Source organism: Tupaia chinensis, unplaced genomic scaffold (assembly GCF_000334495.1).
Source record: "Tupaia chinensis unplaced genomic scaffold, TupChi_1.0 Scaffold000392_1, whole genome shotgun sequence".
Lineage (NCBI taxonomy): Eukaryota > Metazoa > Chordata > Mammalia > Scandentia > Tupaiidae > Tupaia > Tupaia belangeri.
The window spans coordinates 2,462,910-2,486,416 of record NW_006159894.1 but is presented as its reverse complement, the minus strand read 5'-3'; the positions used below and the strand labels follow the sequence as shown (position 1 = coordinate 2,486,416).

The window sequence follows — 23,507 nt, the reverse complement described above, 5'->3', positions numbered from 1 at the left end:
CCCAAGCTTTGTTCCAAGGTCGGGGGTGCACAACAGTAGCCTTGCCAACGTGTTGATCCGACCAGAAGCGGAGCTCAAAGGTCAGGGGGCTCAGACAGATCCTGGGGCCTCACCGGGTCGGACTCCTCCAGGTGAGGGGGAATGTCTTTTAGTGATCTGAATCTTTTCTCATGTAGAGCCCAAGACCTCCATGAATTCACCAATGTTCTCTTCAGTATTATTTACTGACTCACCACAGAAATCTGATGGCAGGTCGATACACCTAAACTGTGCCTTATCAAGACTAATTTAAAGAATTTTCAGGAGGGACTATTTGAGTGCAGCCCACCTGGGTAACAGAGGGTATGACTGTGAATGCTGATATTGCTAGTTGTGGCTGCTTGACCTTAGTTAGGCAAGTAATCCGAACTCACCAGAGCCAGAGCCTCATGTGTTCAAAGATAAGGATAGGAATACCTTCCCTGTATCCTCTCAAGAATTTAGGGAAACTCTAATAAGCTAACACATATAAAAGACCTTCTAAACTCCAAAGTACAGGTTGAATGTAACTTAGAATTATCTTCAGTCAGAGCCTATGTAACAAACTGAAAACATGAGCTACATTCCAAACAATGCCAAGGCCTTTTGTGGGACCCAGTTCCAGACACTTAGACTGACTTAATACACTGGAACAAGGGGATATTTCAGAGCTTGGCACTTAAAGCATTAGGATTATTACTTCATTACCAGCAGACAATTATTTTTTTTCTTTGCCTATGAAAGTTAAAGAAATACTTTAGTGGCTGCCCATGTAATTGAATTCATCATGGAGCTTTATGTTAAGTTGGGCTTGTCTGAACTCACTCTTGAGCATACAAACCATTGCCCACAGCAAACAGGTTTGATGAGGGTTATTTTTGCAGAAAGGATCCTGTGATATGAATCTATCTTGGTCTATTTTGTGCAACCATAACAGAAAGCTTGAGACTAGGTAATCTATAAAAAACTGAGATTTCTTTCTTCTTTTTTTATTTTTTAAAGTTATTTTTATCCATAATTGAGAGCATGTATGTGTGTAAGCAAGGAGAAAGAGAGATAGGAACAGTCTGTCATACCCCAGTTCTCTTTCCCCAGGCCTCTAGCTTTTCAGGATCCTGGGTGCCCATACCCACACCCATCATGTTTCCAGGCTAACCCAGGTATCTGAACCTGAACATAGCCTTGTGGTTTCCAACACTGCAGTTCAATTAGCCACCAAGTGCATCATGAGGTTGGGCCCTGAGATTTATTTCTTATATTTCTGCAGGCTGGGAAGTCCAAGGTCAAGGGACCCACGATCTGGCCAAGGGCCTTCTTGCTGTAGCATCATGGGGTGAAAGGCAGAAGAGCAAGAATGCACATGTGAGAGCTGAGATGGGGTGGAGGGTGGGCAAGGGTTAAACTCATCCTTTTATCAGTAGCCCATAATGGCATTAACTCGTTCATGAGGGAAAGCTAATCATGACCTAATCACCTTTCAAAGACCTCACCTCTCACCACTGATGCATTACGGATTTCAGTTCCAACATTTGAACTTTGGGGGAGATATTCAACCATAGCAGAATCAAACATACTGGATTAAACATACTGACACTACTTAATATGTCCATCAAGTTTTCTTTTTTTCCCCCCTTTTCCTCTAATCCTGTCCTTGTTCCAAATTTTCCAACTATGCCCAGAACAAATAGACTATATTTAAACATCTCTGTATTCTTACAACTTCCAGTGACCCTGGGCATTTCATGCACCTAGAAAGGCAGCAATTTATTATATCTTTTATTATAATTCTTTGGAAGTCTATTTTAATATTTAAGTGAAATATTTTTATAGTACTTCATTAGCATAGATGCTAATACACTTGAGTATTAATAGCTCAGCCTTGCTTTCCCACACTTCGTTCAGTTATATAAGCGGAATTATACATGATTACATTGCGTTCAGACACATCCTTTGGATTTCCTGAACTCTTTCTTAGTGTGTTCATGCAGAGTTCCTGCACAGGGTGACACAGCATTCCATCAGCAAAGTAATTCAGGGAGAAAGCCTTCTCCCTGGTAATTCACTCACCTTTTAGAATATCTTATATAGAGTAGCCATTGTCTGTGAATTGTCAGCAGCATTAAAAGCATTATACTTTTTGGTCAGCAGGTAGCGAGGTGGGTAAAGCACTGGATCCCACACAGCCAACTCCATGGTTTGAATCATAGACCTGATGGCTTGAAAAACACACCTGGAACTTGTACATGTGTTCCCAAAAGTCTGAGAGAAGAATGGAGAAGGGAGTGTGGCGTGATCATCCCACTGCGGGTGGGAGGTGGGGGTGATTTCTTGCTTTCCCTCTGTCTCTGTCCAGTGAGCACAAATACCATATGGAAAAAAAAAAAAAAAAGAAAAGAAAAGAAAAGAAAAAAGCATCATACTTTTTTCGTCAGTAATGCATGGGACCTCGGGCACCTCCTCAACAGCTTGAACTTGTCAACATAGTTTGTTGTGAAGCTGATGGATCATTCTTCACTATTTTAAGAATTTGTGTTAGGCAGGGTACAATTTCACTGTTGCTTTGCTTCATATTCTGATTCTGAGACAGATATCCAGGAGAATAAAGCACGACATGTAGCCTTAGTTCTTCATATGTAAAACAAACAAAAAAATGTTTTAAATAGTACCTGTCTCATAGAGTGGTTTGTTGATTGTTTTAGTCTGTTCCATTGCTAATAACAGAAAATATCTGAGTCTGGTGATCTAAAAGATTAGAGGTTTATTCAGCTCACAGTCTGAAGGTCCCAGATCCAGGGACCACATTTGGTGAAACCCTTCCTGTTGGTAGGGTCCCAAAGCCATGCAGAGTATCGCATCAAGAGAAAACAGGAGCACACGCTTCTGTGTTCATCTACGTGTGTCTCTCTCCTTATTACCCACCAGGAGTCAATCACAGGGGCTCTACCCTAATCACCTAATCACTACCAAAGACCCCACTTTCAAGGCCATAGATATCTTTTTTTCTAAAGTGTGGCTTGTTTTTTTGTTTTGTTTTGTTTTGTTTTGTTTTTTGCCATAGGGCACATGTACTTACTGGAGACAGAGAGAAACAGACACACAGAAAGGGAAAATGAGAAACCATCCCTCAGGGGTGATGGCCACGCCACAGTCTCTTCTCCTTTCTCCTTTTGGGATTTTGGGCATGCTCACACATGCGCCCCAGTGTGATATTAAAGCTACCGAGTCTGGGACTTGAACTCAGTTGGCTGGATACCCTCACAATACAGCCAAGTTCCATTCCACACACCTGAATTTTGGAGGCTGGTCAAACCATAATAATGATTAAATGAGAGACTATATTTAGAGTACTTACCTTAGTTCTTGTTAGGTAGGGAGCAAGCTGTCGGTTTATAACTGCTATGTCCCATCGTCATCAGAACTAGTTGTTGCTAAGTGTTATCCTGTTCTGTGAAAAATAGACTCCACTTTTATCATTTTTCATGTACATTAAATTTGAAGGTTGCTTTTGTGCTCCTTACTTTTAGTAAATATAAATACAATTTTAATAATTATCTCAACATTTTAAAACCACCACATTATACTTGCTAATATGCATTTTAATCTCTCACTCATTTTCTTAGTACTTTGTAGAAGGTAAAGCTGCCTGCGGGGTGTTACAGTGCCAGGCTGGTCTCTCTGTCTAGTTTCTCCATGACTCATTCTCTGACTTAAACAATCACTCTTTCACCTCACTCTTTCATAGAAGAAATCAAAACAGACAGACCGCCACCTCCATACTTCACTAGGGTGGTGTGGGAGGTATGAGTTAGTGTTTCTGAAGTGGCTGGCCAGAGTGAGCCATACAAACATGCGGTGTCTGCGCTGCATCTCTGGGCCAAAGGATATTATCTTTACCATGGCTCTGGTATGGTCTTGACAGCTTTCAAAGTACGTAAATGTGTTTCCGCCCATAATGCATTAGAGTACCTTTGTTACTTTCAGGTGAAGTAATTGACTTGACACAGGTGAGCTCAGAGTTCTTCTCTAAGAAACAAAAACTTGCACGATATTTGATCTTCGCCTGTGAGGTCCACTGAGCCATTCCTACATTCGTATTTTCCTGTGTTTTCAACAATTGCTCTATTTCCCCTACTGACTATAGTATAATGGTTATGAAAATAACCTACCTAGTTTTGATATTGCCTATATTACAGTGATTGTAAAAATAAATTACATCCAAGACAGTTCTGTTGTATACTTTTAAAATATGAGATTTTTCATCAGAGACCTCACTGTCTTGAAAAGTTATTTACATATTTTCAACTTTTGCGAATTATACATTTCATTATGAAAACCATCTTATACCATGTCTATTCAGAATTAGGATGGGTAGTACTCACCTTATTTTCAATCCCTTATCAAGTCTTCACTCCTTTTATATTTTGATTTTTTTTTTTGCCTTTTAATTTTTTTAAGTAACTTTTCATTATAAAGATTTTCAAATGTGTACAAAAGCAGATAGCATATTTTGATGAACCCCATACACTCCATTCATTACCCAAGACTCAACAGTTTCCACTCATGAAATTCCCCTACTCACCTTCACACCAAAGGATAATTTGACACAAGACTCAGGCATCCTGCCCCTGTACTTGTATACATGTCTAAGAGGTAAGAACTCCTTCCTTAACAAAAATAAGATAAATAAATGTACTTTCTTCATATCAAATATCCACAAGTGGTTTGTGAATATCTATAATTAGCATGGTTGAGTAAAAATACATATAAGAGGGACCAGCAGATGGCATAAAGGCTACGTTGCTGGACTCCCATGTAGTCGACCATGGTTCAAGTCCCGGATCCGGTGGCTTAAACTCACACCGTGTGCGTGTGCGTCTGTGCCCAAGATCCCGAGAGGAGAATGGAGGAGAAGGGATTGTGGCATGGCCATCCCCCCGGGGGATGATTTCTCTCTTTCTGTCATCTGTCTTTCTGGTGAGTGCATATGCCCTATAGCAAAAAACATCTCCCCCCAAAAAATACATATAAGATATGCCGATTGCATTTGGTCGATCTAGATCTCCTGTCTCTGTCTCTCTCTTTTTTCTTTTCTTTCTTTCTTGTTTTTTTGTTTTTGTTTTTGTTTTTTTTTTTTTTTTTAAGATTTTTTGCCATAAGGCACATGCACTGGCCAGAGAGAGACATAGAGAGCGAAAGTGAAAAATCATCTCCTGGGGGAATGGTCCCACTGCAATCCCTTCTCCTCCACTCACTTTAGGCATGCTCTCACACACACCCAGTGTGATTTTCAAGCCATCAGGCCTGCAACTCAAATCATAGTCAGCCACATGGGAGTCCAGCATCTTAACCACCACACCACCTGCTGGCCCCTCTCCTGTCTCTTAGTATCTGGGTTCTCCATCCTTAGTCATTTGTATTTACAGAAACTATTTCATTTATCTGACAGAATGGCCCACAGTCTGAAAACAGCATATGCATCTCTTGGCATCACTTAGCACATCTCTTTATTCCCTCTATTTACAGTAAACTCTGGAGGTCTGGGAGCTTGTTCATGATCAGATGTTTGTTTGTTTTGTTTCTGTTTGGATGAGACTAGTGCAGATGGGATGTCCTGTACTGACCGTCACTGCTCATCAAGAGAAACAGATGACTGGCTCTCTCTCCTTCCATGATGTTTAAATCAGACATCCCTGGGTTCAGGTGTGGTTGTGGTCAGTCTGATCCAGCTTAGAAAATTTTCCATCAGCCTTTCACCTGGTGGTTTTTATGTTGTTTGTTTTGGGGGGTTTTGGTGTTTTGAGGTTTTTTGTTGTTGTTGTTTTGTTTTTTAGTTCATTTATTTCCTCCATGATTGAGTGAGAGAACGCATCCTCAATGGGGTCTCAGTGCTGCGGACCACCCCTAGCTTCAGCCACCCCCATATCACAGGCAAGCATGTGCTGGGCATATGCAGGGAAGTCTCCAGATGTGAATCTGGAACCTCTCTATGTGAATCAGCCTCTCAGAGCTTCACGTTTCACCGCCATGCCACCATCCAGTCCCCTCACCTGGTGGTTTTTGCAGCCATTGCTGACCCTTGCCTCCAAATGTATAAATTATCTTAGGGTTAGAGTACCTGAAACCTAACTTTAAGCAGCACCTACCTCAATGTACCTCAATTTGAAAGAAAGGTTTCTAAGAAATATGTTAGTAGTAATCTAGAAATACTGAGTGATTCTAATAAAGTAAGGCTTTTTGGGTAAAAGTGATTATATAATTCTAAATGTTTTTACATTTTTACATAGAAGCACTTTTCAGAATTCTAACTAGAAAAATAAAAATAATTCTCAGTCCTAATGAAAGAGGATGAGTATAAGAAACAATTAGTAAAGAGTTAGCTTGTTTACTAAATCTTCCCATAAAATCCAACTAATGTTTTGAATTTTACATCGTTTCTAAGAGTTTGTTTTTGTTTTTGTTTTTGAGAAACTAAGTATTTTTAAAGCATTCATCTTCCTCAAACCACAAGCAAATTAAGACAACTTAAAGTAGTTCAGGTTCCAGGGCCAGCAGGTGGCGTGGTTGGGGTGCTGGACTTGCACTTGACTGAGCAGGGTTCAAGTCCCAGATCTGGTGGCTTGCTTTCTCTCTCTCTCTTTCTTGAGCACACATACCCTATAGTAAAAATTAAAAATAATAATAAGTAAAATTAAATAATTCTTTTTTGAAAAAAAAGTAATTCATATTCCTTTTGGTAGTAATGTGAAAGAAAAAAATCAGTGATTAAATATTAAATGTCTCTCTAAGTCCAGCATAATGATGAGCTGTCTTACAGAACAGGGGTGTTTATACTGCTGTGTCTCCTTTGCATCTTAATCATGCTGCTCTTTGATTTTAGACCTCTGGTCTGCAAAGATTTTCGCTTTATAGCTTATTTGTTTTTTTGCTTTATAGCTTATTTGTTTTTGTTGGACTCAAATTCTCATTTTGATCATGTGCCCAGAAGTATGCTCCAGGTTCAACTGGAATATATGATGACCTGCAGAACCCAGAGACATGGACTCATCTTGGGAATTTATAGCCTAAAGTTGATGTGGAATTTGGATTTAACAGTTGAAAATTATACCTAGTTTCTGGAGTTTATATATCATTCCACTTTTTATGTGGAATAACCTTCATCAGGATCATTTCAGGAAATGAGAAAAGTAGGATATGGTTCTGAGTCAGCTATGGAAAACGACAGCATGGAATGAATTAGTCAGAAGGAGTGTTTGAATGGCCAGCATGAGCTGTGTGCTATCAGGAAGTTGCATGACTTTCCATGATTTTATGTACTATAAATCATGTGGCATACTGCTTCAGACACCTAGAGTCTTTTATTTCTTCAATTAGAATCTTTGAGATAAAATTGAAGAGCACCAATGGGACAAAAACACAAAGCCCGTTCAGTGCTTGTTCACCCTATTGTCAGTTCAAGTGGATTTCCACCCCTGCTCCCAGCTCTACTGGGGGTAGCTCGTTTGTGGCTGTTGGGCCAAGTCTGAGAAGTGAATGGTTTTGGCAGAGTTGCTGCTACAGGAGAATGTGGCATGTTCTGTTTCTAATACTTTTTCTTCTGCCCCCCTTTTGGCCACTTAGAAAGCTACACCCTTTATGGTCTGGAGGAGAGTTGCTTTTTCCTGCATTCTGCTGTGTTTTAGAAAAGTAGTCTCAAATTCAGAATGAGGTACTGTTTTCTAGTCTCTCATCATCCAGGTAAAGAGAAAAAAAAAAGCTTGCAGCTATGGGGTAGATTAAAGGTTGTATCATGTGAAGTTCATAAAACTGTATCTCTCAAGGAAAATGCTGAAAATGTAATCACTAGAATTGCACGTGGAGGAAAATAAGTTTATTGCTTTATTGGTAATGTAAGTTAGTTAAATATAATTAAGACAGCCTCTCCCCTGTCTTTTACAATTAACAGGTACATATGGTATTCCATAGTTAGAGTGTGTAGCACATGTGTGTGCATGTGTATGTGTATATATATATATATATATTTTTTTTTTTTTGCCAGCATATCCAAAGGAATACTTCAATCAGGAATGGAGCCTGCAGTTTGGCTCCATGGCCTAGTGGTTAAGAGAGGTGGATCCCACATGGCCAACCATGGTTCAAATCCTGCCCCACTTGAAAAACACCCCAGGTATTTGTGTGTGTGCCCCAAATCCTGACAGGATGGAGAAATGGAGAAGTGCTGGCCGTGTGACCATGCCCCGTGTAGATGCTTTCTCCTTCGCCCTTTCTGTCTCTGGTGAGTGTACATGCCCTCTGGTATTTAAAATAATAATAATAATAATAATAATGGAATCTGCATGTGAGCACTTGCCCTCCTGATGGACACAAATTGAATTCCTTTTGATTTTATGCTTTTGGCAACCTGGCAAGCATCTCCTCTGAAAGAAATCCTGTGCACTAGCTTTACAGTGCTTGCAATTTGTGGCAACCTGGTAAGCTTCCTACACAAGATATTGGTCTGGAAGTTAACCCAGGGCATCTCCCCCCTCCCCACCCCAGAGGGCACATGTGCTCACCAGAGACAGAGAGAGACAGAGAGAAAGTGAGAAAAGCATTCCCCAAAGGGGGATAGTCACACAGCAATCCTCTCTTCTCCATTTTCTCCTCCTATAGGGATTTCGGGCACACATGCACATGCATCCAGCATGTTTTTCAAACCACCGGGGTCCAGGATTCAACCCATACAGTTGGTTACATGGGATCAGCCACATTAACCACCAGGCCATTGACTGGGTTCTCCTCACATGGCAGCACTTAACAATCAGATGGTAATAACTTCCATGCCACCTTGGAGCAGTGCTTCTCAAACTCTACTGTGCATGCACACAGGAGTCACCTGGGATTTTGTTAGGATGTAGGTCCTACTTCACTAGCTCTATAGTGGGGCCCAGGATTCAGCATTTCTAGCAAGCTTATAGGCACTACTGGTCAGGGTCCACCCCATGGTCCTCGATGTTATATAATGCATTCCATCTGGTGGAGTTAGCAGGAAGCCAAACTCCTAAAGGTATCAGTGACTAACACTAATACAGAGCCCTCTGTGTCTCAGACCACAAAACTTTATGTGACTTAAAAACCTCCTCACCCCCTGTAGCAAGTCTGAGGAGCACCTCAGGAGGGAGAGGAACCTGCTAGGGACATGGCCAAGTACTTATCATGGAGGGCCACCAGGACCTCCCCACCTTGTATTTTGAACCTCACTCCATACTGTGAGCACAGCTCATGAGTGTCCCAAACTCTGCCAAAGCCTCATCATGATCTGGTGGTTCCTGCCTTTCTCTGTTTGCTGAACTCTTTCTTTATGAAGAAGATTTCTAGAACTGGTTTCTAGAACTATTCTCAACTAAGTCTTCTCATGGGAACCCTAAGCCCCATTGTTAAGTCTCCTTAAGATTTGCTATGATATTTTTGTTTTTGTTTTTACAACATCCACTTGTCTTTATCTTCCAGTTTTGTAGGGAATGGGTTTGGAAAATTCAGAGGCACAAGAGAGATTTCAGCTTTAGCAACAAGAGGAAAAATGCTAGAAGTTCTATGAACAAAGGTTTAACAAGTTTTAAGAACTATTTTCAGACTGACTTAAAGACAGAATCAAGAAAAGTGTTCACCAGGAAGGTGTCCCAGCCTAGAAACTTCAGTACTTGTCCTTCCATTGTAAGAACATAGGTTTGGGACTAGCTCAAGAAACAGAAACGCCAAAGTGCAGGATTGCTCTCTACTCCTCCTGAACTCCCTTGATTGCCCCAGTGGAAACAGGTTAAATCTTTAACTGGTTATTTTATTACCATGGAATTTTCAAATAAACCAGTAATTCAACATCATTATTTTAAAATCCTAGGAAATATGATTCAGGCTTCGTCATGATTTTTTCCAAGGAAGAAACTATTATAGACATTTTTTGCATGGGTAAAGTTTTGTGACTTTTCCAGATGGTAGCCAGCCAGTGAGCCTCAATACATGCATCTGAAAAGGGGCAGTGTTCAGGACATGAGAGTGAGAATAGCTGTTGGCAGGCATACATTCTTGATTTTTTTTCTAGTGCGATGGTTGCCTTTGAAGGCTTTTCTACTCCTTTCTTTAAGTCTTCTTTAAAAGAGAGAGAGAGAGAGAGAACCCTATTTCAGATGACCGTCAAGAATGTAGCATTTGAAAAGGCGGGTTTAATCGTTGTCACCGAATTGCTTGTCTTGCTTTATCAATGTCAGCAAGTTGTGTGGTTTTACATGTATGAATGAGTTCCTTACAGCTTGGCACTGGATGATTGCAGGATACAGATTACATCATACATGTGACAAAGCTCTGTGCATACCACCAAATGTGTTTGAGCTAGTTGGGTGCACCTCAGCATGGTAGACAGGCGCTATCCTGTCTGCATTGTTTTCTTCTATGGACTTTCCTATCTAATTGTTTTACATTCCTGTCTAATTGTTTTCACCTGTAGTCTTTCCCTTGACAACCAGATAAAAACATGTGCTTCTGTGGAGACCTTATAAGAACAAGGGCGGTGGTTCAAGATGTGCACATTTGTGTGTCCAACCCACTTTGTATAATGACTTCAGGAAGATTGGATGAGGACCCATCCCAATGGCCCCATTTTAACCTAGTCACCCCTTTATAGGCCCTACTTCCAAATACAGTCACAGTCTGAGGTACCAGAGAGAAGGGTTTCAATGCACAGATTTTGGAGGGGATGCATTTCAGCCCATAACAAAGTTTGTAGGAGGCATTTTTAAATCGCAGGGCTATTTCTCAGACTCTGACTATTTTGTGTCTCTTCTGTGTTTTTGTTTGATTGCTTGTTTGTTGAGAATTATTCTGTCTGAGGGGGCAGATCTAGGATTTTATTGTAGAATCGGGACAACGATAGCATAATTTTCCAAATAGTATTTTAGGCTATTAGAGAAGGTTTTACTCTATGAGAAGGCTTCTTTAGAAATGCACCCAAAGTGTTCTGCAGGGAACAGAGTTGGCCTTTATGCTAGGAGCATTGGCTATGTGTCCTCCCTTCACACGTGCTCCTGTTCACTGTGGCTGTGCTGACCTGTAGCAGCCACCTCAAGCAGGGAAACCTGGAGGAAGGGGCTAGGAAGGCCTCAGGCTTACATCTGCATCTGCATCTGTGTTCAGTAGCTCCCGGAGTCATTTGGGAGGTCAGGTCAACCCAAGGGACCATTGGCAGATGGTCTCAGAAAACCATGGTATAGTAATCTCTGGGCCCCAACAACTGGCTTAGTCAGTGCCTAGACCATGGTAGCTATTTAACAAGTGAATGGATAGAAGGGTGAACAATGAATCAATTGGTAACATTGGAAAACCACTCCCACCTATCTCTACTTGGAAATAATTCAAAATATCAGCCCTGAGCTGGCTGACCTCTTCCTGGTCCCTATTATTGTTCTTACCTTCGCATCAGGGTAAGCCTTCTTTTGCTTTACATATGCTGGAAGCAAGGCAGGCACTGTGCAGTCCTGTTGTAACCTGGATTGCAGGGTCATGAGCACCACCCTGGATCTGACTGTTAATTTTCCAAATGGTCCTCCACATTTTGTCATTTTGGATCTCAAATACTCACCGCTAGCGCTAGCTTTGACAGTGAATCTTCCAATAGAAGCATTTTTGAACTCAAAAGCAAATTAGGACATCACCTAAACCAACATGAGTTTAAAAAATGAACTTCGCTGTAAAAGAAATAAAAATAATAATTACGTGAAGTCATGGGGTAAGTCTTAGAAAGTGCTGGTGTGGCAGATTTCCTATTTTGCATCCAGGCTGCCACAGCCGTGGCTACCAGTTGTCTGGCGCTCTTCCTTCACCCTGTGCCTTTGAGGGCCACTGAGAACATGAGTCAGAACATGACAGCACCCAAACAAGGCATGCATGGACACAACACCTTCGTCATTGCCAGAGACATGTGTGTCTTCCATCATACAGGCCAGAGACAAAGAGCATGAGTAACAGAAGGCAAGGGATGGAGAACTTCAGACATGATTATTTGGTCTTCCTCAGCATCTGCCAAAAGAAATCTCAATTGGTCTCCTGGGTTTTTCCCATAGCTAGGCAGTTTGTTGGCAATGCAGTTAAGCAGTAGCATCAGACCTACCCAAAATAAGAATTAAGCACACAAGAAACAAGTGCACTAAATAAGCAAAGGAAAAGCGTGCATTACTTTGCCATTGCTTCATACCCCAGCACAATCCTTAGCTTGAATTTACAGTATGAACTTAAAAGAAACAGGGTTTATTAAATGGCACTAATAACTCCACATTCTGCCACCATATTTTGCACTAAACACTAGTAGATTTAATGACAGATGTACAAGTTAGAAACAGCTTTTTAAGTTATCATGAATGTTTTTCATTTAAAGTGATCTTTTGTATGATGTTAAACAATATCAGTTTTACCGCAGTATGGTTAGAGACAAAGATTTTTTTAAAGTACTGTAATAGTGTGTAAATTGTATCTCAATAGAGGCATTTTAAAAAGCACTGTGCTTATACATTTTAAAGTTTATTTATTTATTTCTTCCTTGAGTGAGACACACACACACACAGATAGAGATGACATACCCAACAGGATCTTGGCTTTGTGACCCACTCCAGCCTTTAGCCCGCCCCAGATTATGGGCAACTATAAGTCCAGTGTACTCAGGAAGGCCTCCAGGCTTGACCCCAGAACCTTTGAGACTTGAGTGATTACCTTGCAGAGTCTCACATCTTACCTCTGCACCAGTCTGATCCCCTTATTTCAAAACTTTCACTATTGCAAAGAACTTGAACCCTAAGTGTGTTCTGCCTTAATGTTTTTTTTATTTTTACACTTTTGAAAATTCTGCTTTCCCAGTCAAGTGCTGAAAACTCAGCTTTCCCAATTTAAGAGATTAAAGAGCTTTTACAGGAATCAAAAACATGTCAGTTTATTAAGAGATATAATTTGGCTATTAGTAATGGGAAGTTGGGGCCAGCAGGTGGCATGGTGGTTAGGGGGTAGACTCCTACAATGGCTGACTGCGGTTCGAGTCCTGTATCCGTCAGCTTGAAAATCACACTGGACACATGTACGTGCGTGCCCAAAATCCCAAGGAGAAAATGGAAGAGAAGGGATTGTGATGCAGCCATCTCCCCGGGGGGTGATCTCTCACTTTCCCTCACTGTATCTCTTTGTCTCTCTGGCGAGTGCATATACCCAATGACAAAAACCTCAAATAATGAAAATTCCAAAATTTCTAACCATCCAGCACATATCTAGCCATGCAAAAGAAATTTCATATGTAACTTCGAAAGCAAAAGGTGCACTGAAATGAAAATACAGTGGATGATTGAATCCGGTGCTTTCCTAAAAGAGATAAAATGCAGGGTTTTTTTTTAAGAATATGAGCTTAGAATTCATAGACTTTGGTTCAAAATGCTCTTTCCAATGCTGAGTGGTTGTGGCCTTTGACTTGGTCTGCTCAGGCTGCTGTAACAAAGTACCACAGATAGGGTAGCAATTGGACAACAGACCTTGGTGACTCCTAGTTCTGGAGGCGGGGAAGTACCAGTGCAGTTGGTTCCTAGCGAGGACTTTTTACCTGACTTGAAGATGTCATTGTGGTGTATCCTCCTATGGCAGAGGAAGAGAGCAAGTTCTCCAGTCTCTTCTTATAAGGGCACTAACACTATCGTGAGGCCCCACCCTCACCACCTCATCTCACCCTAATTCATTTCCAAAGACCCCCTTTCCACACTAGTATTGAATTTGGTTGTGGGTGGTAGAATTTAACCCGTAGTAGTGGGCAAGGTAGTTAATGTGTCCTATTCACCTGACTTCTTTATGACAGCCTTTTCAAAAAGTTTATTTTATTCATGAGAGAGAATGTGTGTGAGAGAGTTGGGGGTGGTGCACTCTTGACAAGGTGTGGTCATGCTGTGATCCCCTTCATGTTTAAGAACATGGTCTTAGAATTCTTAGATTTTGGTTCGAAATGCTGATTTCAAAGCTGAGTGTGGTAAACATAACTAGTCTTCATCTGCTCAGGCTCTTAGAACAAAATATTGTAGATTGGGTAGCAACCAGATGACAGACACTCACAGGGTCTTAGGCACACACATCCAGAATGTTTTCAGACCAGCCTGGGGATCTGAACCCATGGTCGGCCACACGGTTTCCAGTACTGCATTTCAGTACATTACTGACTACCACCAATGCAGGGCCCATGACAGCTTTTTCTTTTTCTGTTGGAACTACTTTTCTGAGTAATAGATCTCCTAGGATGTATTTGCACACATACCTGGCAGGGAGCAAGCAGGTGAAGGAGAGGGAGGAGGAATAAAGAGAATATTGGCATAGAAAGAATGATGGGCTGAATAAAGACCCAGTCTCCATGAGAGGGCTTCTCTTAGCTTCACTGGACATGCCAAGTTCTCTGGGTCATACAGGAGAGACCCTGAGCCTGGGCGCAGGCTCCCACGGCACCTCTGTGACAGAGCCTGAGCCCTTCACAGATTATTCAGCACGGTGGCTGTGGTGGCTATAGTGGCTACGATCTAGCGCCATGGCCCTGTGTGTTCCAAAGAAAATACCACCCATGAAATTCACTGCTTGCTCACTGTGTGGACCTACAAAAATATGGACCCCAAATAAGGTTTTGGAAATATTTATTCATGCAGATTATGACCCTGTTATCCAGAAAGCCATTTTTAATAAGTCATATACTCATGACTAATCATTTTCTCCACATTTTCTCCCCCAGATCGGACCTAGTAATGGGTCAAGCTACTTATATCTTTCCTGTTTCCTCTTCGGGTGGGAAAAACATGCTGTCTTTCCATATCCACAATGGAATCAAACATTTCTTGTAAAACATACATCTCAGGGAAAAACCCACTGCTATTCTAAACCTGCTTCCTCCTATTCTCCAGTTTCTGGTATGCTGGATGTTTGTGCCTTCTGCCTTCTACTTTCTGAGTTGGAGAATTAGTTATTCACCGTTAGTGTTTGGGAATGCGGTGTTTGTCTTCAGACCACAAAGACGGTTTTGCTTCTAAGTTGCCATGACTCTCTTTTTCACATTTGTGCTATCTCTTTGCATTGGCTCCTAAAATAAATAGCAGTTACACACCTGCTGATAATACATTAGCAGCTTATTGAGATTTTCAAACAATTTAATTATGCCAGTAAATCATTTTAAGTTCATGCGTATTTAGCTTGAAACGAAGGAAACAGTTTCTACATTTTCAAAAAGCCTAACTCTACAGAAGAAACTGCCAGCGAATACTATAAAGTCAACATTTTAATGTCATTTCCTCTCAGACTCACAGTTTAGTACATTTCTGCTGGCTTGAAATGGTGGGGGAGTGGTTGATACTAGGTGACATTTTTTAATGGAGAAAAATAAAATAAACTTCTTTTCCTTGATGTGACCTCTAGTCACTTTCTAAGTCACAGAAATGTTTGTTCTGTTTTTATCCATTTTAGTTCAGTAAATTGCCTTTTTATTTTATTTTATTTTATTTTATTTTATTTAATCATCCTTCAGATGCTCTAAGAGCTTATTGATTCTTTGGGGAATTTCATCTTATTCAAATTGGCTGGCATCTTTCAACATTTCTACAGGTGTTTTTCAACCCATCAGCTGTCACATAATAGACACTATCCCTAGGACCTGTTTGAAATGACACGTTTCGAAGGAGCTCTGTATGAAAAAGGGGTCATTCTTTCCTCTTGAACAAGAAATTAAATGAGTGCATTCGGTGTACGAGAGCTATTCTTAGGATGTTAGAACAACCTGCTTAATTTTAGATCCCATACCACAGGGGGAGACGTGGTGGTTACAGCAGTGTGAGACTGGGGGTGCTTCTGGTATTAGGGAGGAGTCAGGAGAAAGACCAGCAGGGATTCTAAACAGCCTGGAATGCCAGCCCAAGATCCTGGGTACTTAGGTTCCTGGGATGCCCAAGGAAGGTTCTGGATGCGAATGCTAAACTTTCCCATGTGGCTCAGCTTGGCGAGCATTGTATCATCACTGTGCCCCCATACTTCTCTTTCCATCCAGTGGGTCCTTACGTAAGTGCACATGAACCCCAATACGTGGCCTTAGTCCCCTGTTCTGCTCCTCAGTTTGGGCCATTTAGTGTGATATCTTGATATCTTGTGGACTTTTTTCTTTTCTTTTTCTTTTTTAAGTGTTTTTTTTGTTTGTTTTTGTTTTTGTTTTTTTTGCCTTAGGGTGCATGTGCTCACTGGGGAGAGAGAGACAGGGACAGAGACAGTGAGAGGGAAAGTGAGAAATTACCCCTCACACACACAGGGGAAATGGCCATGCCACAATCCCTTCTCCATTCTCCTCTTGGGATCTTGGAATCACATGCACATGTGCCTGGCATATTTCAAGCAACCGGGTCTGAGATTCAAACCTCAGTTGGCCATGTGGGAGTCCAGCAACATGACTGCTACGCCATCTGCTGGCCCCTCTTGTGGACTTTTTCTAAAGGACTAAAGACATCCTATTTCCTGGTTACATCTGCCAAACACACCATTGTAAGGATGTCCCATGCCTCATGCATCTCGTTCCCTATTGACGGACTGCCTACACTCCTGGCCCCAAGTGACCTTCCAGAAGTTAAATCCTGACTGTTGTTCTCCTGCTCACGGATGGGACCACATAGAAGAAATTGTCTTACCCCAGATGCCCTTCATTAAGTCACATGGAGAGACGGGACCAGCAGTTGGCGTATTGAATATGTCACTGGACTCCCATGTAGTCAACCACGGTTTGAGTCCCGGACCCGGTGGCTTAAACTCACGCCAGGAGCATGTGTGTGTGTGCCCAAAACCCTGAGAGGAGAATGGAGGAGAAAGGATTGCGGCGTGGCCATCCCCCCGGGGGCAACTTCTCGCTTTCTGTCTCTCTGTCTCTCCCTGTCTTTCTGGCAAATGTATGCGCCGTATAGCAAAAACCTCTCCAAAAAAAATAAAAAAGACACATGGAGAGCCATCCCAGGCTCACGAGCGTCAGGAGACACAGGCTGTTTGTGCTGGTTGCTCCCTTGTCCCCAGAATAGCACACTAAGCACGCACATCTACTTTCCAGCGTGTCCTTTCACCCTTGCCCACATTGCAGCAGTTTTCATCAGAAACCACAAGGAGCCTGAAATACACTTCCTCATTTCTGAAAAGACTTTCTTAATCATGGTGCGAATCAGGGTTCTGTGGGGACTGACGCACATGTACCCCATTAGCAACAGCTTCTGTTAGAAAATGTTGGGCCAGCTGTGTAGCCTGGTGGTTGGGGAGCTGGATCCCACATGGCTGAATACACAGTTCAAATCCTGGCCTTCACAGCTTGAAAAACATGCTTGTGCGTGAGCGTGCCCCAGATCTCCCTAGGGTGGAGAGATGGCTGAGAAGGGATTGCAACATGACCTCACCCCGTTGTGAGGTGTCTGTTTCTCTTGGATGGGGAAGCGCATATGCCCTCTGGCAAAGTTTTAACCGTAAAAAGATAAAAAATGCACTAAGTTCACTTCAATCTTTTAGAGCAAAAATTCAAGTTATACATTATAATGTTTTCTTTGTTGTTGAAAGTGATGAATATGTCAATGTCCTTGATTTGATTATCATATACTCTATGAATGCTTTCAGAATCCATATTGCTGGGACCAGCAGTTGGTGTAATGGCTATGTCGCTGGACTCCCACATAGTCAATCGCAGTTCGAGTCACGGACCCAGTGGCTTAAACATACACCAGGCGCGTGTGTGTACATGCTTAAGATCCCGAGAGGAGAATGAAGGAGAAGGGATTGCGGCGTGGCCATCCCCCCAGGGGGTGATTTCTCCCTTTCTGTCTCTCTGTCTCTGTCTTTCTGGTGAGCACATGTGCACTATAGCAAAAACCTCTCAAAAAGAAAAAAAAAAAAGAAAAGAAAATCCATATTGCACCCCACGAAGATGAACAACAATGAAATATAAATAAGAAATTATTGTTTTTAATGTAGCAGATGGGCCAGCTGGTGATATGTCATTAAGACAGCTATTTCCTATGTGGCCAATTGTGTACTTCGAGTCCTGGACCCAGCAGCTTGAAAAACATGCTGAGTGTGTGTGTGTGTGTGTGTACATACTGAAAATCCTGAGTGGAGAATGGAGAAGAAGGGATTGTGACATGGCCATCCTTTTTGGGAGGTACTTTCTCACTCTACATCTCTCTCTCTCTCTGACTCTCTCTGGCAAGTACATGTGACCTTATAATGCATTTTTTTAAAAGCAGAAAATAAAAGTAACTGCCAAGTTGGTATTCATACGGTCCTCAGGTCAGGTTCTGGAGGTGTGGATGACACGTGGTGACCAGTCAGAACTGCCCATTAGACAATGTTGTCATCTCCCTGTGAGAGCTAGAGGCAAATTTGAGATGATGTTGAAGCAGGGCAGAAAGGGGAGGCATTGAACCTGCTTCTGTGACTTTCCTTTTCTTCTGTCTTTTGCTTTCCCTGACAAGCAACTACATAAGCAGGTTCTGCAATATCCTTTGACTTAAGATTATTCCTAATTTACAGATAAGGAAGCTTACAGTATTAAGTCAAAATACACAGCAACTAATATCTTATGGGAACAGACCAGTCAAAATGGATATCAAGCCAATCAGGACAGTTTCTATAAATACCATTATGGTCACATGGGTCAGCACCAGTTGGCCAAGGACCCCCCAGCCAGTGAGGCACGTGGTCATTGTTCATGCTCAGGTCCCTCTGACACCTGAGCCTGGGTTTAGGTTAGGTCTCCTTCTAGGAGAGTAATCATTAGGACCTTTTTTCCCACTGGGTGTGCTTGGCTGGGGTCTGCAGTGTCCACTCCCAAGGTGTCACACCACACAGCCTACAAGTTGTGCTGGCTGCCAGTAGGAAACTCAGCCAGCGCTGGGGGCCAGAGGCCTGCATATGTGTCTGTGGGCTACAGGAAGGAGTGTGCCAACATGACCAGGGTGGCTTTTTATGACCTAACCTCCACAATATGTGGGTCTTTCCCACCAAATGGCATCACTTAAGGCACACACAAAGGCCCTCCCACGTTCAAGGGCAGAGGACATACTTTCTACCTCTTGACAGAATGGCAGGGTGCCACAAGAATATGTGGGCTGGGAAATAGTTGCAACCATTTTCAGAAAATTCCATCCTCCAGGATTGTCTTTGTCATAGAGGCCTCACCCCATCTATGGATACATTATCCTCCAAGTCCAAATTTGGATGTGTGATCTAGCAGAAAATTTTGTCTAATATATTAATTTATTTTGATGTTAATACCAAAATATAAAAATGTAATCACCTGTATTGCATTCTTTTAAATAAATTAAAATATGCAAAGATAGGACTTCCTAAGAAATCCAGTTTATTAGTTAAAAAATTCTTAACCAGTGTCACCCAAAACTACAGACAATCAAAGAAATTTATTTAAAGTAAAGGAGTATACATTTATTTTAAAGCAGCTCCTTTTTTTATTCTGCATGACAGTGGGTAAAGAAAGTGCTAACTTTCCTAATATCTTTTTTTTGTCAGATAGGAATGAGAAAAATGCCGGAATATATTCTTTTCCCACTCATTTAATATCTAATTTTGTTTGCAAGTCCTACATCCTCAGGACTTTCTGTAACTGGACTAGTTGGGTATTGAGCATGGAATCATTACACACCAGACTTGTCCTTTCCGATCAGCACCCTCTACCTCTGATATCCTGAGCTGTGAGTGTCTGCCGCAGTCTTATCTCCCAAGCTTCAGTGTTAGGGCCTCGAAGGGGCTTTGGGAGTACTGGGAGAGTACTGAGCATTGGCTTAGTAAGTATTTCCTGACTGACTCTACTGTGAACTCTTGGAAGGAATGGCCAGGCCTTTCTCCACTTGTTATCAGCAGTGTGAAGTCAGGTAATTAGCTTCATGCAATTGTTCTGCAAACGTTTATAAACAGTCTCAAGTGTTCCAAGGTCATGGCTTGGTTTGCCCTTAGCTTAGTGGAGAAAACTAATTAAAATGCAATAAATGCTAAGAATGAGAGGTCCTGATGTTACGAGGATGTGTAATAGGGTTAATTTGGCCAAGGGGTTCAGGAAGGCACAAGGCAAGTCTTTAATAAATCCTGGCTAAATGAATGGACAAATGAGTGATTTTTATTTAAACTCAGAAATCTATTCTGAGGTCCAAACACACCACCCAGAACCTGCTCAAAATCCGTAAGTGCTCAAAAACTGTCTTGTCTCCAGGTCGGCAGCACTCAGCACCAGAAGACCCCGCTTGTCCAGGGAATGTTCCCCTATATCTGACTTGCTTGCTGCCTGGAATTTTCCCCTTAGCAATGCATTCCTTCGAGGTTGAGACCTTAATCTCCAGAATTTGCTGATTAAATATAAATTATCTTGGAAGGTTTTACATACATTACACAGTTGTCGTCATTAACACCATAATAGGAAAAGTTTATTAGATAACATTCCAGTCTTGTTCGAAGGGAGAATCAGAGGAAGGGGCTGTCCAGAGCAAAGGAAAAAGCCTGGATGTGATCCTGGGACAGCAAAAAGGAATGGAGAAAATAACAAAAATGAGAAAGAAAGAAAGAAATACAGGAATATGCTTGCAACAAGAAGGAATTCAGAAACAGCATCGTGCTGGGGACTATTGCAAAGCCCAGCTGAGAGATTTTCTAAAAAGTGTCAGATGGGGGAACCAGCAGTTAGCGTAATGGCTGTGTCGCTGGACTCCCATGTAGTCGACCGTGGTTCGTGTCCCGGACCCGGTGGCTTAAAACTCACGCCGGGCGCGTGTGCGTGCGTGCTCAAGATCCCGAGAGGAGAATGGAGGAGAAGGGATTGCGGCGTGACCATCCCCCCTGGGGGGTGATTTCTCGCTTTCTGTCTCTATGTCTCTGTCTGTCTGGCGAGCGCACGCGCCCCACAGTGAAAATCTCTCAAAAAAAAAAAAAAGTGTCAGATGTTCTCTGCTGGCCACCCTCTGGAGCCTGCAGAATGTGCTTTGTGCTTTGGTTTACTGTCATGAACAGAGCTGGCCCAGCTACCCAGGTATGGAGCAGAACACAATCAGATGACTGGTCCCGGGTACCTTGTAGCCCTGACTCTAGTCAGACAGCTCAACCAACACAACTGAGTAATGGGCATTTCACTCGATAAAGATTATTGGCAGGAGAGGCTATCAAAGAAAAGCAAAATGAGTATTTTCTGGTAAAATCTTTATTTTTAATGGAATTTAAGTAAGAAATGGAATTCTTTGAACAAGTGAGATTATAATGTCTTTGAGTTAAAACACTAGATATAGGGATTGTGCATAACAAATACAGTGCAAAACAATGAAAGGCCATGTCTTCAACCAAACCACTATACAAAAAAGTGATGGGGGAGTGGGTGGGTAGATTTCCTCAACAATTTACCTTTAACCTTACGTAGTGTTAACATGGTTACCTTGACCATTGATATAACTTACAGAGGGGAGGGGAAAAGAAAAGCGTTTTTGCTGTTCCAAAAGTAAAAGTGTTCATTGTAGAAATTCTAGAAAATCCAAGTAAGTAAAAAGGAAAATATTGCAATCTTCTTTAATCCTACCAGGCATATTCTTTCCTCTAAAAGGAGTTACAACAACATTGCTTTGAAATCTGCTTTTTCTCTTAACAGCAAGTTTAAAAAGTATCTTTTTAATGTCATTAAATACTTTCACCTTTGAGCCAGCCAATGGTATGGTGGTTAGGATAGCTGGATCCCCCATGGCCACCCATGCAATTCGAGTCCTGGACCTGGAAGTTTGGAAAACATGTCAGGTGCATGTGTATGCATACCCAAAATTCTGAGTGAAAAAAAAAACAAGGGGAAGGGATTATATCATAACCATCCCCGCTGGGGGCTGTTTTCTTACCTTTTCTCACTCTCTCTCCCTGCCTTTGTCCAGGGAGAACATGTGCCCTGTAGCAAATTTAAAAACAGATGAACAAACAAAAATCCTTTCATCTTCTTACTGGGTGGCCCTATAGTCTATTGAATGGATTTAACATATTTATTGTCTGGTCCGGTCACTGATCATGTTTTATTTACATAAAATATATGATGAAACATATTTGCATCTAAATCTTTGCCCACAGCCATGAAGATTTCCTTAGAATAAATTCCTAGGAATGATATTTTGGGGTCAGTATTCAGGGTTTTAGTTGACATGGTTTTTACAGAAAGTTTAACTGTTGGGTTTACTACGTATTTTCTTCCCACATTCCTTTTGAAACTTTTTTACGTGGATACATGAATTGGTTATTCATAGGGAAATCAGCAGCATTTTCATGTGGTGCAGTTTAAAGGCTGTTGTATTTATGAGAGAGTTCAGATGATTCATTTAGGATACAAATCTTTGAAGCCTTTTAATTCCTTAAACTTGGGTCTCATTTGACTAGTTGATTGGTTAGTTGGTTGGTAGGTGCAGTGGACACTGCATGCCCCAGGTTCCTTTAGGAATAAAGGATTCTTTCCTCAGCTGTCCCTGGCAGCCACTCCTTCAGGTGGGCCAAGGAGGGCCACCTGAGCCAAATTTTGCTCTCTTCTCAGGGTACTCCTTATCCCAGAACTGACCAATGTGCTCCAAAACTGCTCCGATGAAGGTCATCCCATTCTCAAAACTCCCAAGGTCAGCAAAGCTTCTACGAACCACATTATAGTTGTACTCTCTCTCTCTCTCTCTCTCTCTCTCTCTGCCTGATTTTGCTTACCTCTCTCTTCCACTCCCAACTCCCAGTAACCTCTTGCACAAGGACCTGTGTCTCAGAATCGGGAAGCAGCCTGTGACTGTTGGGTTAGGTGGGTTGTTCCAGGGGTGATATAGTTGATCACTGTATATACTACATAATTGACCTCTACACAGGGCAGTGACACCACCTTGCCCTCCCTCAGGATGGACAAGCCCAGGGTGACTTGAACTAATGGGAAGAGTTTCTTAAAAGGATGAAGTCAGGTACAATCTTCCTAACAGTTATTTCAACATAAAAAGATGATCAAACTATGTTCTGTATTTTTACAAGAACAATCTAAAACACTATCTTCTCAAAATGGCCTTTTAAAGAACTCTTAGCCAACAGGGACCAGCAGTTGGTGTAATAGCTATGTCTTTGGACTCCCATGTAGTTGACTGCACTTTGAGTCCCGGACCCGGTGGCTTAAACTCATGCCCGGTGCGTGTGCATGCGTGCCCCAGAGGAGAAAGGAGGAGAAGGGATTGCGGTGTGGCCATGCCCCCCTGGGGGGTGATTTCTTGCTTTCTGTCTCTCTGTCTCTGTCTGTCTTTTTGGCGAGCACATGCACCCTATAGCAAAAACCTCTCCCAAAAAAAAAAGAAAAAGAAAATCTTAGCCAACAGTGACACAGAGGTAGCGCCACCACTCTGGAGGCTGGAAGCCACATGGGAGGCACAGGTTCAGTTCCCAGGCCAACCTGAACATACCAGCCATGG

At 42.0% G+C, this 23,507-nt stretch overlaps 1 protein-coding gene and 1 long non-coding RNA gene across 3 annotated transcripts in view; one reads left to right on the top strand and one right to left on the bottom strand.

Annotated features, from left to right (window-relative positions):
• RCAN1 (regulator of calcineurin 1) overlaps positions 1-23,507 on the top strand; it is a 102,276-nt gene that overhangs the window by 56,392 nt on the left and 22,377 nt on the right. The gene's annotated exons all lie outside the window — the stretch shown is intronic.
• LOC102494508 (uncharacterized) overlaps positions 1-23,507 on the bottom strand; it is a 35,304-nt gene that overhangs the window by 939 nt on the left and 10,858 nt on the right. For both annotated transcript variants that reach the window (XR_335334.2, XR_335333.2), the window contains exon 2: positions 3,371-3,463. This is a non-coding gene — a long non-coding RNA (uncharacterized LOC102494508). The remainder of the gene's footprint in view (positions 1-3,370; positions 3,464-23,507) is intronic.